The 10,837-nt window shown below is 43.0% G+C and overlaps 1 protein-coding gene across 2 annotated transcripts in view; it reads right to left on the reverse strand.

Moving 5' to 3' along the window:
• The window catches only part of CERS3 (ceramide synthase 3), a 127,227-nt gene extending 117,268 nt beyond the window's left edge, over nucleotides 1–9,959 (reverse strand). The window contains exons 1-2 of one of the 2 annotated variants that reach the window (XM_005659788.2): nucleotides 9,903–9,959; nucleotides 9,540–9,657 (exon numbers count right to left, since the gene is read on the reverse strand). The gene's annotated coding sequence lies outside the window, so the exon portion shown is untranslated. Of the gene's footprint in view, nucleotides 1–6,645; nucleotides 6,724–9,539; nucleotides 9,658–9,902 lie in introns of those variants that run through there. The other variant, XM_021098471.1, reaches the window with a different exon arrangement.

The following is a 10,837-nucleotide window of genomic DNA, read 5'->3' on the forward strand; positions in this document are numbered from 1 at the left end:
TCGGGTCCCACCAGAGCATGATGCTTTAAGCCTACACATGGTGCTCACAGGTGCCCTGGCAAAGGAGACAGAGCTTCCTCTACTCCCACCAGGGTTGTGAAAAAGTAATGCCAGAAGTGTGGGCTGATGGCACCCCAGAGAACGCCACTATGAATTCCTTTTAAAAAGGACTCTGGGTCACCTAATCTAAAACAACATCCTCTGAGGCAAAAGGCCCAAAAGGGAATTCAGCCAATTCTCACAAAGTTTTTGAAAACAGAATTGATTAAACTTTGCAGGTCCTCAAACAACACCCCAATTCTCTGGTCAAAAAGTCACTCAGCAGAGTATCCCTTTGTCCAAACTTCAAGTGCTATTAATGAAATAGGCCAAGACTTGCACCATGTGGTTCCTACTCCATATATTCTCATAAGTATTCCAGGGCAATACAGTTGGTTCTCAGTTTTGGACTTGAAAGAAGCTTTTTTTCTGCATTCCTATTGCAGAAGAATCACAGCAGTTGTTTGCTTTTGAATGGAAAGACCCAGAAACACAGGTAGTTCAAGAGTATTGCCAGACAATCCTATCTCAAGGATTTAAGAATCCCCCTACCTTGTTTGGGGAAATGCTGGCCAGGGCCCTTAGAAACTTAATATTAGATGAAGGATTTTTATTCCAGTATGTGAATGATTTGTTCATAGTGAGCCCTACATATGATAAATGTCTATGAGATACCATCAGAACCCTGAACTACTTTTGTCTATAAGGTCACCCATAAAAAGGCCCAAGTATGTAAGCAACAAGTCTCATATCTCAGTTTGTCCTTTTCAAAGAACAGTGGGGGCTTTTGCCTGGTAGAAAACAGGCAATTGTAGGTTTGGGAACACCCAAGAGCCACAGACAACTGAGGGGGTTTCTGGGAATGGCAGGATTCTGTCAGATTTGGATCTCCAACTATGGGCTCATAGTAAAGGCCCTCTATGAGGCTTTTAAGGGAACTTAAGCCTCTCACTTGGACTAAAAAGTGCCAAATAGCCTTTGAAACAAAAAACACAGATTTAGTCTCAGTCCCGGCTTTGCGACCACCAGACTTAAAGAAACCTTACAAACTGTCTGTCCATGAGAGACAAAGCATACGTCCCAAGGTATTAATTCAAGCTCTGGAGAATATTCCTTGACTCTTTGCCTACTTCTCAAAACAACTAGAACAGACTGTTAATGGATGGCCCCCTTGCCTTCGAGCTGTAGCTGCTACTTGTGACATACTTCAGGAAGCTGAGAAGTTAACCCTGGGGCAGCCCACCACTGTGTATGCCCCTCCATTAATGGACAAAAAGGGGGCCACTGGCTGACTTCTGGGAGAATGGGAAAGTCCCAACCATTCTCTTACATAAGACTTTAGGTCACTTCAGTCCTGAATCCAGCCACACTGCCCCTGATTGACGCTGCACAATCCCCAGAGCCTGACTGCCTATGTCATCAAGCTGGTGTTCTCCAGAATACTGGCTTAATGGACCAGCCCTTGGCTAAGCCGGTAATGGAAACGTTTACCAATGGAAGCTGCTTCATGGACCAAGGCAGGCGACATGCTGGGTATATGGTGGTAATCCTTGAAAGGACTGCTGAAGCTAAAGCCCTGCCTCTGGGGAGCTCAGCTCGGAAGTCAGGAATCATTGCTCTGACAAGAGCCCTGCTACTCACCTAAGGGAAGTGAGTAAATATATACACAGACTCTCGCTGCATTCTCCATGGTGCATGCTCATGGAGTAATCTGGAAAGAAAGGGGGCTCCTCATTTCAAACAATAAAGGTAGGCTTCTGAAATCCTGTCACTATTGGAAGCAGTCCATAAGCCCTCAAAAGTGGACATAATGCACTGCCCAGGCCACCAAAAGGGTGAAACTCATATAATAATGGATAACTGGTTAGCTGACCAAGCTGCAAAGAAAGCAGCAAAGGAAGGGATCATGTAGGGTCACTTCTCCCACAGATGACTTGTCAAAATAGCAGCCAGTATATTCAGAAAAGGACAAGGAGAGGGCCAAAGAGTGAGATTCACTCTTGACCATACCCTACCTGGCTAGAAATGCAGTACACAAGGAATAGTTTTGATCCTTTAGGCCCTCTCGGACCTTGTGCTGCAGCACACTCATAATAGTACCCCTTACAGGAGAGATGCCACCTTGCAATAAATTCAAAAATATATAATGGGGCTTACCCTACAAAGGGCCATCCAGTGAGTCCCTCAAAATTGCAGTATTTGTGCTAAAAATAACCCAGAGAATGCTGTCAGACCTCCAGATGGGGGCCCAACACAGAGGAACCTGCCCTACCAAGGACAGGCAGACAGACCTTACTTGAATGCCTCAAGTTGCAGGAAGTTTCAGATACTTGCTGGTGTTTGTGGATGCTTTTTCAGGATGGTTGGAGACATAGCCCACTTCGACAGAAAAAGCCTCCGAAGTGGATAAAGCCCTCCTTAAGGAAATTATCCTCCAGTTTGGACTACCTAACACCCTTCAAAGTAATAACAGGTCTGCTTTTATCTCAAACATAACCCAACAAGTGTCTACATCACTGCAAATTAATTGGAAGCTGAATTCATCCTGGAGACCACAATCAACATGAAAGACTGGGAAAATGAATGATACATTAAAGAGGAGCATTGCTAAACTCTGTCAAGAGACTAATTTAACTTGATATAAGGCCATTCTGGTTGCCCTGCTATTGGTCAGAGTGGCTCCCAGAAGCAGGCTTAAATTAAGCTCCTTTGAAATACTGTATGGTAGGCCATTCCAGGTATCTGCCTGGGCAGGGGGAAATCTATAAATGCTCTGAAAGATCTAGCTGTTGCCAGTTATGTTAAAACTCTGGGCACTAAACTACCCTCTGTTCATGAGTTTGCCTCCAACAGATCTGCCCCCCGAACTGAGGTAGCCTTACATCCTTTCCAGCCCAGAGACCGAGTCCTCCTTAAAACCTGGAGAGAATAAGCACCTGAGCAACCAGTTGACTGCGAGGTGGACAGGACCACATGTGGTATTACCACACATTCATCTGTCAAGTTAGCCAGAGTAAAGCCACGGATTCATCACACAGTAGCCCCACTGCCATCAGAAAATGACCCAGCTCCCGAGAGGCCTAGAGAGCAATGGGTTTGTGAACCCTTAAAATATTGTTCTTCAAAAAGAATAAGTATTGAGGTAAAAATTCCACTGTAGAAGGAATTTCATCAGGTTTAATCCCATGACTGTCTCAGTTGTAGATAAAGAAAGAGAACTGTACCACTTACTAAAAATTTTAAAGAATATTCCTTGCCCAAGGCTAATTGGCTCCATTCCACAATCACCCCCTCATCACCCTTATTCAGCAGGAAGTAGCCAGAAGAGTCACTGCCTCAAGATTTTGGAAGGGCTTTGACAGTGGGGGATTGTAGTAGGGAAGAACAAATCCGACTCCATGTTGGATGGGTTCCTTTCCTTTAACCTCTGTGCTGTTGCCTGTGTTTAGTCACGCTGGCTCTGGACCTTTGGAAAAGAATGTTGCCTATAGCTTGAAATATACAGGATAGCCCATTCTCAAGGCCTTTAAGTTTATAACAGGTTCCATTCATATGGAGACAGAAAATTGCAGAACAGAGATTAACATTTGTCTTATTGTAAGTTTACAGGAATATCATGACCAGACCTATATGAACAGCTGCAAGAACAAAGGATTCTGACACCAAGAAGTTTGCAACAATCAACCACAGCACTCCCTTTTTAATATAAAAGAAGTCTAAATTCTGATTAATATAAAATGGTTCTTTGAGACACTAGTCTGCTGCCTTCTTGGTCTGCTGGCTTTCAGAATAAAGCTATTATTCCTTGCCCCAACAACTTGTCTCCTGATTTATGGACCTATTAAGACAGTGAGCAGAACGAGCTTGAACTCATAGCAACCTCCCTTCCCAAAAGCTCTATCCCGTCTTCTGCTTTGTTTCCCCAGGTTATTCCTCACTAATACTCTCAGCCAGTAAATCAGTTTACTTGTTTACTGGCTGTCCCCCCATTAGAATGTCAGCTCCATGAGGACCAGAACTTCCATCTGCCTTGTTTGCTGCCAAGTCCTCAGGAGTCAGAACAGTTCTTGGCAGAGTGGACATTCAGTGCTGAGAGAGTATATTCAGTTTATTTAGCTGTTTACAACCATCTCTTCCTCCTCTTTCAAAATTGAAAGTTGCTGTTGGCATGTCAAGATGGCCAGTTCTACTTCAAGTTTGTTGAGAGACAGGGAGAGTCTTCCCTTGAAGACCTAAGTCTCTCACACACAGCATACTTGAAACAAAGGACTTTCAGAATCTGCCTGGCACACTCTGGGGAGGTTGTGGCACTGTGTGCCTGCTAGGTCGCTCATCGCCAGGTGAGCTGACTCTCAATGGCTTCATTCACCACCCACAGCCAGGGTCAGCCAAATAGACTTCACATTCAGCCCCTGGCTTCAGGTGTGGCCTCAGGGATGGGGCCATAATCTCAACTCGCCTCTTCCATAAAGTTTGTGTTGCTAAACCCCAGTCCCCACTATGTGATCTTATTTTTACTGGCTATGTGACTCCAAGAGTACCTGGCATAGAGTAAGCACTCTGAATGTTAGCTATGATTATAATTATTATTATTAATTTATTTAATCTATAGGCTTTATCCCCATATTAATTTCTAGTGGACTTTATTTCTTATACATAGACTTAATTTCTTCAATGAAATATTGAGACTAATGACTGTATCAAGTCTCTAAGTAGCACCCATTAGCATTCTCTGAACATAGTATTTATTCGTTAAGTCATTCAACAGGTATTTATTGGGTTCATACTATGTGCCAGGCACATCACGTCATGTCTTTTGAAGGAGCTAAGAATCTCAGGAATAAGAATATAGCATGAATGTCCAAACTGATACAGATGTGCACTCACACAGATAAGCAGAAGCATCCATAAAGCCTATTACACAAGGTGCAGAGGGAAACATATGCATATGTGGTATGGGTATATTTATATGTTCTACACAGGTACAAATTGGGACATGGGGGAGTTGGACTTCAAACATTTACTATTTCATATCCTTCATGCACTCGAGCATAAGCCATGCATTTTAAATGAGGAGTTCAGACTACATAGTATGGCATCAGAAAATAGACTGAAGTAGACAGCTACACTTTTCATCCTCAAAATCATTAATTCCATGATTGCCTCAGTTTGTGAAGACTTAACTCAGTAGCTTTAACATCTCTGCTCCCTTTAACCAACAGTGCTCTGGGCATCTAAGTAAATATTCCATGTACTTTATGAGTTGCATCAGCACTAAATAGGTAAGAAATAGGAGGTAAAGAAAGTGTGCGAATAAATATTGGGCCATCAATACCATGTTAAGTGTGACAAGACAATGAGGAAACAAAATGCCTCTTATCCATCCAGCCATCATTCATCCAACGCACGTATCATATATGCTGTCTGAAGTGCAAGATGAAGACAAGGTCCCTGCCTCAAGGAGCTTACTGTCCACCTTTTCCCTGTTACGCCTATTCTCCCTCCTACCCCACACCCCACATGCCTCCTGCCAATAAAGAAGTGGGAGAAGATGTGAATGGCTAACATGAGACCCCCAAAGACAGGCACATCTCTTCAGCTTGTGAATTCTTGGGAGTAATTTTTTTAAAAGGCAGGATGGAGTGCTCTATGAAAAATAAAAGCTGGACTAAATGTCATGATGTCAGCAACTAAGACCCATTCCCAAGAGCAAGAACTCAGACTACTGCCTCCTTGTTAACAATGGACTTAATTACTCCACAGGGCATTAGAAACAAAGACTAAACTTGAGTCTGAGAGTGAGCATGTGTGGGCTTGTGGCTGTTGAACAGGCCTGGTCACCCTTTGGTCATTTCCAGACCCTCCTTAAGGTGAAGCTTTAAACCAAACACACTTCCCTCCATCGGTTGTGTTTCTGCCACTAAAATATCCACAGTGACCCCAACATCCTGGTGTGGCTGAAAGTGGTGCTGAAATTCCAGTCTTGGGGGCTGTTTCCTGGCCCATTCTGGTCCCTGAGGTTGCCTTCCTGATTGCTACTACAAGTAATCTCAAAACACAGACCTCATCAATTACTTGCTTGCTCCAGAACTTAATGGCTTCTTTACGCTGGTTACATTAAATCTAAACTTCCATGACTCTTCATTTCCTGTTCTCTCCTCCAAAATATAATCCCCAACAAGGCTATCCCATTTGACTCTCCATTGCCCCCCATTACTGATCTCCCCTGAGCTGAGCCCACCTGTGATCCCTCCTTATCCAAGCTCTACCCATTTCGTCTGGGAAACTGCCTCTTAGATCAACATGAATCAACCTTTCTCTTCCTCTTTACACTTATTATCGAAATCGCACCATTAGCCCCATTTTACATGCAGCCCCATTCTTGAACAGTCCAGCACAAAATCCTTCTGTAACACAACTTGATTAGAGTGTGTGTATGTATGTACACATACACATGCAAGCATGGGCCTTGTCTCCCCTAGGCTATAAACAACACATGAACCCAGATCTCACCCCAGAAACACTACCAGGTTCATAGGAGACACTCAATAAATATTAGTTCGGGATCTGATAACACTCTTTCCCCCTGTTTTAAGCTTTCTGTACCTTCTGCTGCTGCTCTTCCTCCTTCCATGGTATTTTCATTCCTTCAACAATTATTTTTTGAGCACCTCCTATATGCCTGAAAATAGGAAATCACAGTGAACAAGGCAGCTATGGTCCCTGCCTTCTAGTTGCTTAGAGTCTCAAGCTTTGGCTGTGGCTGGAAACAGCAAGCACGTTCCCTGAATGTTGCCAGTCCTTCATTCCCTCTCTGTGGGACCCTATCCATAGACCAAATGAACTACACAATGACTGCTGGGGTCCCACACTTTGGAAGATACTAAAGGAATATATGTAAAATGACAACACATGCCAAGCTGATTATAAAATGCCCCTCACTGGCTTCTACTGAAACCTCAAATGAGGAAAAATAATGCCTTTTATAAAAACTTCTTTTGCATTAGGCTGGTTTTGAATTAGAAATTCAGATGTCACATAATTTGTTTCACTGTTGGGTGCTATTTGAAAGTGTCCTATAGGACTGGATGATTCCTATTCACTTACATCTTTTCAAATGGATGCCTTATAATTTCTCTGGAATAAATCTGCCAAATATTAGTTTCTCTGAAAAGAAGCCAAGTATCAAACTTGTTTTACTTAAAATATGTATCACCAAATATTTACATGAATAATTTCTAATTATAATATCCATTCATACATTTATGGAGTTCCTATCATAGCAGTTACTACACCAATAAGTATGGTTAAAATAAAAATAGTTTGATTGAACATGTTAAACCCTCTGAAAAGCCCATTTACAAAATAAAATACTAGCCATTTACAATTAAATGTATGGCCTAAATATTAGAGGAAAACTGTATGCTGGGAAATTATTTTTAACAACTGTAGTCCAAACCTTTAGTTATTTAAATCCTTAAAATCAAAATCAATCATTCAATAAATACAAATATAAAAATAATTATTACAGTAAGCATTAAGAACTTTAAATTTTACTTTAAAAATTTATGAGTTCATGTGTGGCTCAGCAGAAATGAACCTGACTAGTATCCATGAGGATATGGGTTCAATCTCTGGCCTCACTCAGTGAGTTAAGGATCTGGCATTGCCATGAGCTGTGGCATAGGTCACAGACAAGGCTCAGATCTGGCGTTGCTGTGGCTGTGGTGTAAGCCAGCAGCTGTAGCTCTGATTCAACTCCTAGCTTGAGAATTTCCATATGCCAAAGGTAAGGCCCTAAAAAAAAAGATAAACAGGGAAAAAAAAACGTTTTTTTCTTTTTTTTTTTTTCCTTTTTACAGCCGCATCCATAGCATATGGAAGCTTCCGGGCCAGGAGTCAAATTGGAGCTGCAGCTGCTGGCCTATGCCACAGCCATGGCAACACTGGATCCAAGCCACATCTTTGACCTACGTCACAGCTTGCAGCAATGCTGGATCCTCAACCTACTGAGTGAGGCCAGGGATCGAACCCACATCCTCGTGGACACTATGTTAGGTTCTTAACCTGCTGAGCCACAATGGGAACTCCTTAAAAATTTTTAAAAATCATATCAAAATTGAAAATGAAAACATCTGTCAATAGCAAAACCATGTTGACCTAAGATATACTCTGCACCAAGTTTTCAGGGAAAGTAACATCATAACTAGAACAGACCAGAAAACATTTGAACTGTTAAACTTCACTGGGTTTCAGTGGGGACAATGTAAAGCAAAGATCTTCACACATGGCAACAGCAGACATAACCTATAAATCATGCGTATTTTCACAGTGACAATGATGACCTGTGGCCTCCAGAACCGGCAACCACCGAGGGACTGATTTCATGTACTGGAGCAATTCTGTCATTCCATTCCTTACTTATCAGCAATGATCTACTATGAATGTCATGGGCCAGATACCCAAACACATGCCATGCTAATACTGTGTAATGTAAATATAAAACATGGAGCTAATTAGGGAAGAACAACCAACTGACTCTTTCATAGTTCCAATATTTGTAGACAATTGTTATCAAGGTAGATTATTACTACAGCAAGGGTACTATATATATATATATATATATATAATATATATATTTGTCCTGATCTAAACCTGCAATTTAATTTTAAAATGTAATTCACAATAAATACATTTTATATCACAACCTATACAAATATATCTATAAATATATATAACTGGAACCAAAGTTTTACAAAACAATACTTATGCAGTTTGCGATGTACTCTATTGTCTATTTTAGTCTAATCTTTTTCAAAAAATGCTGGTCTGGACCTACTAAGATGGTTTACTGACCCATTCATGGATGATGAGGCACAATTTACAGGGCCCAAACCAACCTAATTGGATTGCCTTACCCTTTCTACAACTCCACAACTTCTACAACTATGCAGATGTAGATCCCCCCCTCCATTCCAATTGCTTTAAAGACATTTTCTGATGGAGCAAAAGAAAAATTGGGGTATCAACTGTCAGAGGGTGATTTATGCCTCCAAACTATGACTACCAGGAAAAGGATGGGTGCCTCTTTTAGCTCTGAGGTCCCAGCACCTAGCTCTTAGCCTGGGACTGAGCAGGTACTGGGCCCTTGATACATTTTGTTGAGTTTTATAGTAAATAAAAGGGTATTGTTAGAGTTTGTTTAAAGTCCCATAAAAATAATAACTTTCACTTGAGAAGTATAACGCCCACTCAGAAAGAAGTCCTGGCCAGAGGCACAAAGGCCAGAGTGCCTGTGGAATCATGACCAGGACTTTAGTCCACTTCCAGCTCAGTCTCCAGGGCTCTTTTACCTCGAACTAAGCAGAAATATGGGCTAAACCTCTATTCACCCTAGCGGGGTAACTGTCCAGAGAAGAGAAGCCAACCCAGCAATTCACAAGGCATGAAGGCAAAGGCAAAGATGCAAAACCACTTGACTGTATGGCCCTGGGACTCACCTAACCGACTTGGCAGGGGCTGCAGCAAGAGGGGCGGAGCTCAGACTGGGATGTGCCTTGGCCTGGCTGGGACAAGGACCCTGGGCAAGGCCTTGCGGGGCCACGGCCTGGTCTCAGCCTGTGTGGGAACAAGAAGGCTCGTGTGGGGACAGAGGCCTGGGACAAGGCCTCTGTGAGGACTACCACGCGGGACAAGCCTGGCAGGAATGGGGACCTCGGAAAAGGCCTGGCGGGGACAGGGGCCCCGTCTCGGGGCCTGTGTGAGGACGGGGACCCAGGCAAGGCCTACTTGACACCGCTCTGTTAGTGAGTTCCACTCGTCTGCGCCCCCGCCCTGGTTCCCGACCGAAGCCTTCTCCGCACCTCTCTCTGCTTGCGACCCAAGGCCGAGGCTCCGGTTGCGCGCCCGCCGAGTTGTCGGCGCAGCGGTGCATTCTGGGACGCGGCCGCTCAAAGCCAGGCGCGGGACGCTGGGGTGGGCTGAGAGGAACCACGAAAGCCACCACTCTGCCTCGCAGTGACAACAGCTTGCTTTCAGTGCAGGTATTTTACCTGGGCCACCTTTCTCCTCATCTGCACACTGACTGCACGTTGTTGTGCACCTTATAACACAGGCACGTGAGCGGGGGCTAAATAACTGGCCCAGGGTGCACAGTACATAGCACAGCTGGGGTCTGAATCTAGGTTTTTCATGATTCCGGCCCAGTGCCCCTGCTATTCCACTGCACAGCTGCTCCAGGGGGCAGATAATATTGTGACTGGCCTATAGAGTTCGCAACTTGAGGGGTGGAGAGGGGAAGATGAAATTTCTAGAATAATTACATAAAACCAGGCCTGCAGTGATCTCCCATTACAAGGTTAAATTTGAGATAGATTGATAAATAGAAGATAAAATGGGGCAAGGAAAAACTCCAGTAAAAGGGGGAGTATTATTCCTCTATTTTATTGAAATATAAACCTATGAAAATCATTTACAGAAGACATAGTATAGTGTAGAGAGGAAGACAGGCTTTGGAGCCAGACAGCCCTGGGTTTAAATTATGACTCTTCAGTGTAACTTTGGGATGTGTGACCTTGGGCTTTCCATGCTTTTTAATAGTCTTTTTAAATGCTCTTTCCTCATGAGTAAAGTAAGGATAATAATTCCTCCTTGCAGGGTATCCTGAGAATTAACTGAGAAAAAAAAAATGTAGTCTAGAAAGTCTTTAGCATAATTTCTGGTAAAAATTAAGCACTCAGAATATGACAGCTATACTTGAGTATATAAAAAATTTAGAAAATTATGTTCTTAATAATAA

The sequence above is a fragment of the Sus scrofa genome, chromosome 1 (genome assembly GCF_000003025.6).
Source record: "Sus scrofa isolate TJ Tabasco breed Duroc chromosome 1, Sscrofa11.1, whole genome shotgun sequence".
Lineage (NCBI taxonomy): Eukaryota > Metazoa > Chordata > Mammalia > Artiodactyla > Suidae > Sus > Sus scrofa.